We start from the raw sequence: 12,823 nt of genomic DNA, 5'->3' as shown, positions 1-12,823 counted from the left end.
GACTGGTAAATCAGGAAACTGGGATGGCTGTACTAGTCCTTTTGAATATTAAACCATTTCTAGATAAAAACATTTCTAGACAGTTTTACAAGTGAGTTCTATCAAACATTTGAGGAACAGATGAATAGTCTCATACGACTACCTCCAAAGAACAGAAAAAGAGGAAATGTGCTCTTGTCTCACTTTCTGAGGCTATTATCATCCTGGTAACAAAACAGGGACAGTATGAGGAAGGACTATTAAAGACAATCTCTGACAGATTATGAAAATCTTAAAGAGAACACTAAAACTGAAACAAATAATGTTTTAAAAAATGAATACATATGAACAAGTTATATTTACTTCAGGAATACAAGGCTGGTTCAATATTTGAAAACCTATTATTATCTACTACCTTAAAAAAATTAAAGGAAAAAATGCATATGATTTGGTCAGTGGAGGTTATAAAGAGCTTATTAAAATTCAACACTCAATTCTAAGCAACTAGGAATAGGGAAATCCTTAATCTGACCAAGAGCATCTCTAAATATCTTACAGCAAAAATGATACTCAACGGTGAAATGATGAAGTCATTTTCTTTAAAAATAGGGACAAGATTAGGACGCCCACCATAAATATAATATTGAAGGCAACAGTTCCAAAATACAGGAGTCCCTAGAGTGTTTATTACAAATGCAGATTCCTGGGGCTCTGTGCCAGATGCGCTAAACAAGAATTTGAGGAGGTAGCGCTAAGGGGTCTACAGCTTTAACAAGCTTCCACAGTTAATAGGTTACCTATGACGCAGAGACAGATTGGGAACCAAACAACAGATAATGAAAAGACAAGATTAAGTTCTAATCCAATTCTGTCACATACTGGCCATGCAACTTTGGAAAAATTACCCAATTTTCTTAGCCTCATTTTCATCAACTGTATTCCAAGTTAACAATACTGCCTATCTTACTAGATACTTAGAATTAAATGAAACACTTAGAATTATGTAAGATAATATTTGTAAAGCATCAGGCACAATGGTTAGCACACAAACACTGATTTGCACTGGACCAAGATAATCTCCATAAAAACTGTGGCTACCTTTTGTGGCTGTTTCTTTGCTCACTGTACTCCCTTCACCTAGCACAATAAATGGCACATAGAAGATGCTGAAAAATATCTACAGAATGAAAGAATATAGGACAAATTCAACGCATGTTAACTTTTTCCTCCTTATTCGATCTAAATTTAAAATATAATATTAAACGTATTTGTGACCATTTGTTCCTTACAATGACCTACAAGTCCCTAAGAGTCTGACTATATCTCCGACTACTTCCCTCCTCATTTATTTCATCCTAGAAACTGGTCTCCTTATAGGTCACTAAATGTATTAGGGATTATGTGTTGGTTCTTCCCTCTGCCTAGAATACTTTTCATCCCAGCTAAGTTCACCTCTATTGAATCTTTGCTCAAATATTACCTTCTCAACAAAGTTCTATCTAGACTACCATATTTAAAACTGCAACTCAACTGCCAAACACCAGCACTTCCCATCTTCCCTACTCCATGCAGCTTACCACCTTCTTACATACTACATTAACTCCTTATTCATTACGTTTATTATTTATTATCTATCTCCCCCCTGCTAGAATGTAAGCTTCATCAGAGCAAGTTTTTTGTCTGTTCTATTTCCTACAGTATCCCCTGAGCTTATAACAACACCTGGCACATAGCAAACATTTAATAAATATTTATTGAAATTAAAGAAAAAATTACTGTAATATGGTTATCAACATGCTTGTAAAGTACGGGATTTCAAAACAAATGTTTACTATCCTGTTTGAGCCAATCAATACCTTAATGCTACACATGGAGATCATGACTACTTTATGTCAACAACAGTGTAACAACTGGGCAGGACAATAGCCGTAATTATTATTAGAAAAGGTACAAAAAACAACAGGCTCTCACTGTCCAATTTCACAAATTAAATAAAGCTCTTCGTGATAAAACAGGAGGCTACTTTCCATTTTGTTCACTGCATGATGTTAGGCTACCTCTTGGCTGCCAGCACTTAAGGGCAAAATGAAAAAGTTTTATCCTAAAGACCTCACCCATAAGATTTGGCCAACTCTGTCCAGATTCTTCACGGAATACCCCCAGCTCATCCTCTCCACACAGCTCAACATCAAGAGTCCTTGTCCTGAACTGTAAAATGTATTAACTTTCAACAATCCTATCAGGTAAAAATTATTATTTTTTTCAAGCCATATTATGGTAATTTTTTTAGAGAAATTGTTTTATGTAGTGAATCATTATACTAAATTAAGGAACCTATAAAAATGAGAGGAATTTACGAAATCAGGTCATTTTTTAAATATAATTAATCATAAATCTTCAGAAGCAAAAGACTTCAGAAGTCCTTTAGACAGGTCAAGAAGTTAACAACCAAATATAAAAAAAGTGGAAACCAATCAGATGCCTGTTACATAATAAAGTAACAGGTCCCTAACTGCTTAAGGAAAGAAATTAAAACATCCAAACAAAAATCAAAAGGCTGAAAATTTAATCTAATCTATGCTAACAAATAATGAATCCAGCATCTACACAATAAAGTCTTTTTGCTTCATACTGTTTGCCATTCCTTCTGCATACCCATGGCTTCAACATCCAAGGCTTGAAAGCCTTTAAAAGGAGGGTCAAAGCAAATATTTAAGGTTAGTTAATACAAAACAACTAGTAACCAAACACTTTCAATCATAAACTTGGATAGTTAATAAAGCAAAAACTTCAGCAGTTAGATATCAATGTAATATATTTTTAAAAAATTAAATTAATAAAAGACTAACCACCTGTTTACATGAATTTGCAGTGAGACAAGATGGTATGGTTTCATGTTTTCTCTAGCCATGGTCTGGGAGCTGCTCAGGAACAGGTGCATTGTAAGCTAAGAGTCAGGGTTTTGCCAGGGAGGTACAGGAGAAGAAGAATGGGGAAAGGTATATGCAATGTGCTGATTAGAATGACAAACCACAGATTTAAGCCAGACAAGGAGAAATGAGAGGATAAGGAAGAATGAAGCAGGATGAAAAAACGTGGATGGGCCAATGATCAGAGACTCCGATGTGGCTGAATGATTGTTGGAGTTATGTTACCAAAGAGAGTGACCTGGAAAGACTGAATGTTGTGGTTGGAAAATGAGATGCCAACACTCAGATTCTGGAGAGGTATAGTTAATGACAGAAGAATCCTTTCCAGATACACGGACTGGAGATATACCAATGAACAATTTGCCTATAGTATAAGCATTGTTATGCTTACTGTAAGCAAACCCCCCTTAAGGACAGGATCATTCCCATCTTTCCAAACCCATTATGTTTAGCACAATGTCTGGTGTTAACAATTAACAAATAACTATATAATTTTTAAGGTGTATTTCTGTTCCAAAAGAAGTTACAGGACACTGTTTAGATTCTGTGCAACAAGAAATCTTAGAGAAGAGTATAATATGTAAGCAGAGCACATCCTGGGAAATCAATGTTTACTCTGAAGGAGGAGGAGCGGAGGAAGACAGCTAAGCAGTTTACATAGACAGTTTCATTGTCATTTTTTTTATTGAACTATAACTGACTTACAATATTATATTAGTCTCAGGTATACAACAGAGTGATTCGGTATTTTTATACCTTACAAAATGATCACCACGGTAAGTTATCTCTCACCACAAAGTTATTACAACATTATTGACTATATTTCTTATGCTGTACATTGCATCCCTGTGACTTATTTATTTTATAACTGGAAGTCTGTACCTCTTAATTTCCTTACCTATTTCATGCATTCCCCCACCCCCCATCCTCTCTGGCAATTACCAGTTTTTCTGTATCTATGAGTCTGTTTCTGTTTTATGTCTGTTTGTTTTCTTTTTTAGATTCCACATATAAGTGAAATCTTTCTTTGACTTATTTCACTTAGCATAATACCCTCTAGGTCCATCCATGTTGTCACAAATAGCAAGGTTCCATTGTTTTTTAATAGCTGAATAATATTCCATTGTGTGTATGTATGTGTGTGTATATATATATCACATCTTCTTTATCGATTTATCTATCAGTGGATACATAGGTTGCTTCCATATCTTGGCTATTATAAATAATGCTGCAATGAACACAGGGGTGCATAAATCTTTTCGAATTAGTGTTTTATGTTTTCTTCAGAAAAATACCCAGGAGTGGATTTGCTGGATCGTATGGTGGCTCTATTTTTAATTTTTTGAGGAACCTCCACACCGTTTTCCATAGTGGCTGTTCAAAAACCAAGCCTTTTTTTGCTACCATCAGCATCTACTGTTACACCAAAAATGCTTTGTGGCAAACTATTAGGTCACACAGGTCTAAAATCTCATGAGATCTCACTGAAGTTAAATTCCTGCATCATTATCAGATTAGAGTGAAGGGTATTTCTCAATAGCACAATAGTTGAAGCTAAGAAGACCCATTTTGAGATGCTTTTCACAGTCATCTTCTAGTAACAAAGAACACAGTACATACCCACTACTACTCAATTATGCTCCATAAAGTAAATTATGTACAGTTCACTAAGACAATGCCTATTATACAGTGTCACTCTACAGATACTTAAAATCATTCCATTAATTTTCCAATCATAGCCTATTAAATGTACTAAATGATCCAACATTTTTCTTCTGAAAATCATTAAATAATCCTAAAGAAAAGGCTAACACTGGGAACAGAGTAGGAGCTTTATATGCCAGACACCATGTAAGGTGCCGGGTATTGACACTTTAAGTTCTGCTATTATGCTAAAAAATCAGAAAATACATGTGTTGAGAAGCCGGAGCTGGTGTATTGAATTAAAAATGCTGAGTGAGGGGACTTCCCTGGTGGCGCAGTAGTTAAGAATCCGCCTGCCAATGCAGGGGAACACGGGTTCGAGCCCTGGTCCGGGAAGATCCCACATGCCATGGAGCAACTAAGCCCATGCGCCACAACTACTGAAGCCCGCGCGCCTAGAGCCCGTGAGCCACAACAAGAGAAGCCACCATAATGAGAAGCCAGCGCACAGCAACGAAGACCCAACGCAGCCAAAAAAAAAAAAAATTAAAGTAAAAAAAAAAAAGATACCCTAAAAAAAAAAGATGCCCTGGGGAAAGCAAAGTGGGAACTTAGGGCAGGGACCCTAAACTCAAGCCCTGATCTGAATGTCTAGACTCTGGGTGTGAGTAGAATTATCATAGTGTAAAATGCCTAGGCAGCAACTCAGAAAAACAAAGTTGTTTTCCTCAAAAGTTGTTTTTCTCATCACAGTGCAGATGAGCCAAAAGTTAAAAATTAAAACCCCCCTGAAATCTCACCACTATTAATGTTTTGCTGTAAATTCTACTAGTTGTTTTTAATCTTTCTACACTAGCCATAAAATGTTATACTGCTATTTGCAGTTACTGAAAAATAAATTTAATAGATTATGGTTAGCAGCATTATGGATAATGTTCTATTTTTCTTCATTTAAAAAGAAATACAAAGAATATGTATTTTTTTAATAATTAGGGTAAAAATTTTCTTAGGAAAAAATTTCCTTTCCTAACTTAAAAATATAAGAACAAATTTGGAGAGGATTAAATAGTAGAAGGCTTCAAATGAAATATATGGTCTTTTCTTTTAACCTCAGAAGCAAAGGGATTTTAGCATACTTAAAGAAAGAAATATTTTAATTCCATTAATTTGTCAAAAATTTGAGAATAAAATTTGGACACTAAACAAATATTCTAAAAGCATGATTTGAAAAACTGTTTTTTCTCTATAAAACATTATCTAGTCTGAAATTAGCGTGCCTCTTTGAATACCCATCTTTTTTTTTTTTACTACAAGGCTAATGAGACAATTCAGTTTAACAGGACAGCACCCATTTTCCTTCAGTACAAAATAATTTTCATAATATTTAATGAAGTTTAAAATGTCTCTCTTTAAATGTTAAGTATTTACCTTTCAGTAGTTTCTAGCTACTTTCTCATCAGTATACTCTATATTCCAAAGGGTCAAACAGCAAACATTTGTTAGCTTTTTCCTTAAGAGAGACACGTTCATATTTTAACTCAGCTGTAGTCATGTAAGGACAAATACTGATTTACAACACTGCCCTTCCTACATACCCTGTGAAATTACCAGGTGATGACAACACAAAAGTACACATGATTCTTTCTCATTCCTTATCTACTCTGAAGACTAGAAGGAAATATAGTTCATAATTACAAATAAGGCGATTACTGAATTAGGAAAGGTTCAGAGCAAATTCCAGACATCGTATGCTCCCTGAGAACAATCCTTTGACCTCTGATATTTAGGAATCTCCTCTCTATAAGAAAATCAAGAAGCATAAATACAGGTAACTGTCTATATATTATACCTCAAATGCAGATGAAAACCACATGGTAATGGCGATTGGAGGTAGAAGCAAATTTAATTAAACACTAAAGAAAAGAAAACTAAAAGGATAGACAACATGACAAAGTACTTAAAATATCCAAACCTAGGACACCTGCTTGGTCAGTGAATATGGGCTGGTAGAGGCTGACTACAAGTAGAAAGTAGCAGCTCTCCCTGGTTAAGACCTGTGGGAGAAAATAAGGAGAAAGTGACCACAGCCTCCTAAGGGTCTGCGCAACAAACATGTACATCTGTAGTCAGAAGCCAAGCAGATAAAAGAAGCAAGAGAGAAAAAACATAAGAGTGGTGGCAAGTGGCGGGGTACATCCCCCACCTGATGCAATTCAAACTCAAAAACTGCAAAAGCTGTTGACCAGCCTCCAGACTGCAACTTCTGACAGACGCACATAAAATGAATAGCACATAAACACAACCCCCAAAACTTTAAAACTATTATTTCTTGTTCCCTTTCTGCCCATAAAAAGGGGGATTAAACCAAAAGTACATCAGATAAAGATGAAATAAATGAACAAGAAAAAAAGTGGTTGCTAGAAATAAGTGTTCTGAGATATCCAAACACATACAATACAGACAGCATACATCCATCCATGGGCTTCTACAGCCAGCTTTGTCCTAGGGTCCAAAGACATACTAGCAGAGTTGACAATCCTTAAACCATGGCTATTGAGTGTTTTATTCTGCTAGCACGTCATGAGCCTCTTGGGGTATACGGTGCCAACAAAGTGGTTTATGTACATTAGTCAAGTACGCAAATTAAGACTAACAAAAATAGAGCAAAATACTAGTCCATGGTGTAAAATATAATAGATAGGGAAAGAACAATGCTTATCTTTTTCCCTCTTGATTTTACAGAAATTAAGTAACATGCTTTAAGGATACAGAGCTAGTAAGGGGAGAAACTGGATTTGAATCCCGGTGATCTGATGTCAGCCCTACGTCCTTAATCACTTTGTAATACCACCTGGCAAGGAACAGACCAGTGATTTCCTATTTGCCACTCTTTAAAAAATATATCATCCAGTGATTTTTTTTAACATAAATTTATGTTTCCCACAAGATTCAAGATATCAGTAATTCTCCTCCCAAGCAAGAAATTCACCTCTCTGGATTTCTATCATCTCCTAAAATCTTAACCCAGTAATTCTTTACTATTTTGTAAATTCTCAGACTTTTCAGGAGCATCAACTAGCTTGAATGAAGTTACCCAGCCTGCCATTACCAGAAGCACAAGGCTAGGGTTATGTTCTAAACTGTTGCTTTTGGGGGAGTTTTTCAATTTTTTTTCAATTATTTTTTTTTGGCCACACCACGCAGCTTATGGGATCTTAGTTCCCCAACCAGCGACTGAACCCAGGCCCTCAGCAGTGAAAGCGTGGAGTCCTAATCAATGGACCTCCCAGGGAATTCCCTGCTTTTGTATTTCAAAGTGAACAGGCTAGGTACTACCAAAAAGAGACCATCAGCAAATCATAATGTGACAGAATCTTCGGCCTTTTTCAGAAAACTCATTTCTGAATGCAATCTACCACCTCAAGAGGTTTAGAAGGCTAACAAATCTAATTGGCAAACAACCAATTTCTACCCTAGCTCATCCTGTTGAATCACGCTGTAGGAAATCAATACAGCAGACGATGTCATTTGCCCATCCTCTCGAGCCTGCACAGGTAGGTCTGACTTCCAACTGCCAACACCTGCATCTCCAGCCTCTGGAGCCCATCTGCCCACCTGCAGGGTAGGCCCACAAATATGGGGCAATGTGTCCCTCCCAAAGGGCAGCCCTCAACAGTGGACTGGTAAAAAAAAGGCCAGCTCCTTCCCACCCTCCCCATCAGGATAACTCTGCCACCTGTAATTCTACATTAGCTCCCAGTGTTCCCCAGCATGATTAAGCTTTAACTGCCCACAGTGGAAACTGGTTTAAAAACATGCCCTTTACTGGCTGACTTTCCTACCTCTTGCTTCCTCATTCCCGTACTGGTGTGTCCTGGGATTACTCACAAACAATTTGGATTTGAATTTATATCTCAGGATTTGCTTCAGGAGGAACTCAAACTAACAGAATCAGGTTTCTGCAGATAAGGGACAATTTGACAAATTCTTACATGTACTAATTTTTTATTTCTAAATAGAAAATTTAATAAAGACTGAGCTTCTATAGCTTTTGCTGACTATAAAGTACAAAATAATGCATACAAAAAGCTTTTCTGAAGAGTTGCAAGATATTTTTATACTTGCAAAAAAAGAACATTTCAAAGTGATAAGCTTTTCTAAGGAAATCAAAAGCTATCAGGAAATGTAGCCTGAAATCATTGTTAATCAGCTGATAAATGAAGTATCAAATTCAGCCTACATCATCAACTCTAGATACAACACCAGCTGTCCTGAACCTATGTATGTATGTAGTTCACTCAAGATGGTAACAAGCCATAAAGTCTAAGTTAAAAAGCATGCTTTCAGCTCCAACATGAAAAGAGCTTAGAAGCCATCACTTCCATCCTTACAAGAACAAACTGAAAATCAATGACACTTTTGAACCCATCAGAGAACTAAGGTTACAGGACAAACTACCACCCAAAACCTGGAGACACAGCTGATATCTGCTTACCTGAAGCAAAAGCTGCAGGAGCCATAAGCTGGTGCTGGAGACTAGGGGCGAACTGGCGTGAAAGTGAAAAACTGCAGGGATGCAGTCTTTGGGGGGGGGGGCGGTTCACACTTCTGTGGGCTTTACCTCCAGGAATCCCACCAGGTCTGCACTGTGAAGGTGAAGGCCCCAGAAAGATTCCCCTCGTGACCACAGCGGGGAGGGGAAGAGTAATCATTGCAAAACATGAAACAAGCCCAGAGTTTCCTTCATAACAAAGGCATATGCTCCAGGGGAAAAGACACTGCCAGAGCTTTCTCCAGATTAAGAAAAGGCATTCCTCAGCATTTTACTTTGAAAAGTTAAAGGTGCTTTAAGTGGCAGTTGAATGAACTTCCTGGAGGGAAGATTATTCTGCATCTAGCCAGCACTTGCTACATCCTAGCTGCTCACAACTTCATTCAAAGGACTTGAAAATCAGATCTTTGCCTGTTTTCCTCAAATGCTGACTTTAGCCTATTGAAGCACCACAGATGAAGTGACTCCTTTGACAACTGAAAATAAAGGGAAGAACTATGTAGACCAGGTGCCTCACACAGGGCTTGGCACCCAGGTGATGAATAAATAAGTGTTGGCTGAACTGAACGGCTTCCAATCAAAGGCATTTGAGATGTGCTATTCATATTCTACAAAATAGCTTGAATTATTTAGAATGTCAAAACGGGAAAGGGCATGTGGCAAGTTAAGGAAATTAAAGAGAAATGGGGTATAAATGGAATATTAAACCTTTGAAATTCAAAATAAAGAACCTGGTTATAAAAAAAAAAAGAAAGAAAGAAAGAAAGAAGGAAAGAGCATTCCTCCCACTCCAGCCCCTCCAAGCCTTCCAGTCAAACCTAAGGCGGGAAACGTAATCAACAAAGGTGAAGCCTTCCAGAAAATAGACTGGGAACTCTGCAGCTAGGGAAGGGAGTACATTACAGGGAGGAAAAAAGCTACAGCAATGGAGAACACTTGTGAAGGTCACAGACGTAGGCTGAGATTAATTGGAAGATTGCAGAACTCTTACCCTCCCGCACACTTTTTACCATCACACCAGCAGGGCTCCAAATATAATACTGGTGGGTTACAGCTGAAAGAGATGCAAGACACAGACTCTCTCTGGGGAACAGTACTTAGAAAACCCCAAAGTCAAGAGGGCAGATATAAACAAGGGCACTAGAAGAATTTGAAGCCTCTGGCACCTGTAGCTACAGCAAATATTAAACACTGCCAAACCCCTATTAGTTCTTATTACCTGATACAACGTGTCAGTCTTTCAAAAGCAACAACTGAAAAATGCAAGGCATAATAAAAGAGAAAACAGTCTGACAAGACAACGCAATCATTAGAACCAGACTCAGATGACACAGATTTTGGGATTATCAGACAGGGATTTTGAAATATCTGTAATTAATATGTTAAGGGCTCTAATGGAAAAAGACAACATGCAAAGAACAGAAGTGAAACAGGAGGGAAGGAGGCAGGGCACAACCTTTGAAAGAATGACATAACCTAAGGACATGACATAAAGTGATTAGAACCAAATGGGTCCAAGATGGCAAACAAGTTGACTTTTTCCACTAGACCTGGAGCCTCAGTATACGCTCACATCAGCAAGCTAAATGACACACCCACAGGCGCCAGGACAGTTCCAAGACTGACCATAAGGATCAAAAAGTGGACAGTGGCCCAGTTCCTGGAAATTCCCACCCCTTTCTAAAATAGCTGGAATACTCCTCCCACTCATTAGCCTATGAAATTACCCACTCCCATACCCTGGTGCCTTTCTCACCTTCTGAGATGGCCCACATTCTGTGGAGCGTGTTTCTCTCTAAATAAATCCACTTCCTACCTATCACTTTGTCTCTCACTGAATTCTTTGTGCGATGAGACGTCAAGAACCTGAGCTTCATTAGGTCCTGAAACCAGGTGTGTGATCTCAGTTGGAAGACTGTGGGTTTTGGCTGGGTTTGAGCCCCAGCCGTGTGGGTTCAAGTCCCAGTCTAGGTTTTGGCTGGGTTCGAGTCCTGGCCACGTGGGTTCAAGTCCCAGTCTGGATTCGAGTCCCAGCATGTGGGTTCAAGTCCCAACCTGAGGTGCACGCTTTCAGAAGGATAATGTAAACAGATGGAAACTGTAAGAAACAATCAAGAGGAAATGCTAAAAACCAAGAGCATTGTAAAAGCCCCTTCCACGGGCTCATCAGAAACTCCACACAGCCAAAGAAAGAAGAAGTGAGCTTGAATATAGGTCAACAGACACTTTGCAAACTGAAATGCAAAGAGGAAAAAGAATGGAAAAAACAGAACATCCAAAAACTGTGGGACAATTTCAGAAAGTATGACATATACCCATTATTAGAATATCAGAAGGAGAAGAAAAAGAAAAGGAAACAGAAGAAATATTTGAAATAATAATGGCCAAGAACTTTCCAAAATTAATGACACACCCCAGGAAGCTGAAAGAACACCAAACAGATTAAATACCCTCAAAAACCCTCATCTAGGTATACCATATTCAGAAAATCAAAAGACAAAAAATCTTGAAAGAAGTTACAGAGAGTGAAAAACACCTTAACTACAGAGGAAAGAGTAAGAATTACAGTGGACTTCTCATCAGAAATCATCCAAGCAAGAAGAGAGCAGAGTGAAATATTTAAAGTAAGGAAGAAACCCCACCACCACATTAGAATTCCATATTCCTCAATATTATAATTCAAAAGTGAAGGAGAAATAAAGGCTTTTTCAGACCCAAAAAACTGAGGAATTCATCGCCAGTAGACCTGTCCTGCAAGAAATGTTAAAAAAAGAAAATTCTTCAAGCAGAAGGAAAATGATACAGGTCAGAAACCTGGATCTACATAAAGAAAAGAAGAGCATCAGAGAAGGAATAAATAAAATGAAGGTAAAATCCTTTATTTTTTAATTCTTAACTGACCTAAAAAATAACCGTTTAAAGTAATAATAGTAACAATGTATTAGATGATCATAGCACACTGGTAAGTGAATGAGTGACAGCAAGGTCACAGCGGTGGGAGGCACAAATTGGGATTATGCTATTAACAAGGTATCTATATGACACATCAAGCAATATGGTGTTACTTTAAGGCAGATTCAGGTTAATTTAAAATGCATATTGTAAACTCCAGGGCAATCACCAAAAAAATTTTTAAAGTATAATTGATATGCTATGTGGTAGGCAGAATAATAGCCCCCCCAGGAATATCCACATTCTAATCCTCAGATTAAGGCAGCAGACAGAATAAGGTTGCTAATCACCTGACCTTAAAATACAGAGACTATTCGGGATTATCCGGGTGGGCTGGATGTAATCACAGAGTCCTTAAGTATGGAAGAGGGAGTCAAAAGATGAGATAAGAATGATGCAATCTACTGGACCCACTACAGCTGGCTTCAAAGACAGAGGAAGAAGGCCACGAGTCAAGGATTGTGGGTGGCTTCTAGAAATTTAAAAGGGCAAGGAAATTGATTCTCCCTTAGAGCCTCCAGAAAGTAATATAGCCTTGCTCACACCTTGAGCTTAGCCCACTGAGACCCATTTCAAACCTCTGACCTACAGAACTGTAAAAGAAATTGTGTTGTTTTACACCACTGAGTTTGTGTTCTTTCGTTACAGCAGCAACAGAAAACTAATACATTCTGAGAGAAGATAGAGTTGAATCATATAGAATGCCTAATTAAAAGGAAACAGAAAAAAGCAATGAATACAAAACAGTTACAAACATGGAAGATAT

At 37.8% G+C, this 12,823-nt stretch overlaps 1 protein-coding gene across 6 annotated transcripts in view; it reads right to left on the bottom strand.

Moving 5' to 3' along the window:
* The window catches only part of GALNT11 (polypeptide N-acetylgalactosaminyltransferase 11), a 48,607-nt gene that overhangs the window by 29,329 nt on the left and 6,455 nt on the right, over nt 1-12,823 (bottom strand). The window contains exon 1 of one of the 6 annotated variants that reach the window (XM_082473789.1): nt 1,078-1,156. The exons of the other annotated variants lie outside the window; for them this stretch is intronic. The gene's annotated coding sequence lies outside the window, so the exon portion shown is untranslated. Of the gene's footprint in view, nt 1-1,077; nt 1,157-12,823 lie in introns of those variants that run through there. 6 annotated transcript variants of the gene reach the window in all.

This window comes from Balaenoptera physalus, assembly GCF_965194825.1.
Source record: "Balaenoptera physalus genome assembly, chromosome: 8".
Taxonomy (NCBI): domain Eukaryota; kingdom Metazoa; phylum Chordata; class Mammalia; order Artiodactyla; family Balaenopteridae; genus Balaenoptera; species Balaenoptera physalus.
The sequence above is the reverse complement of the archived record's forward strand: the minus strand, read 5'-3'. Positions and strand labels throughout refer to the sequence as shown.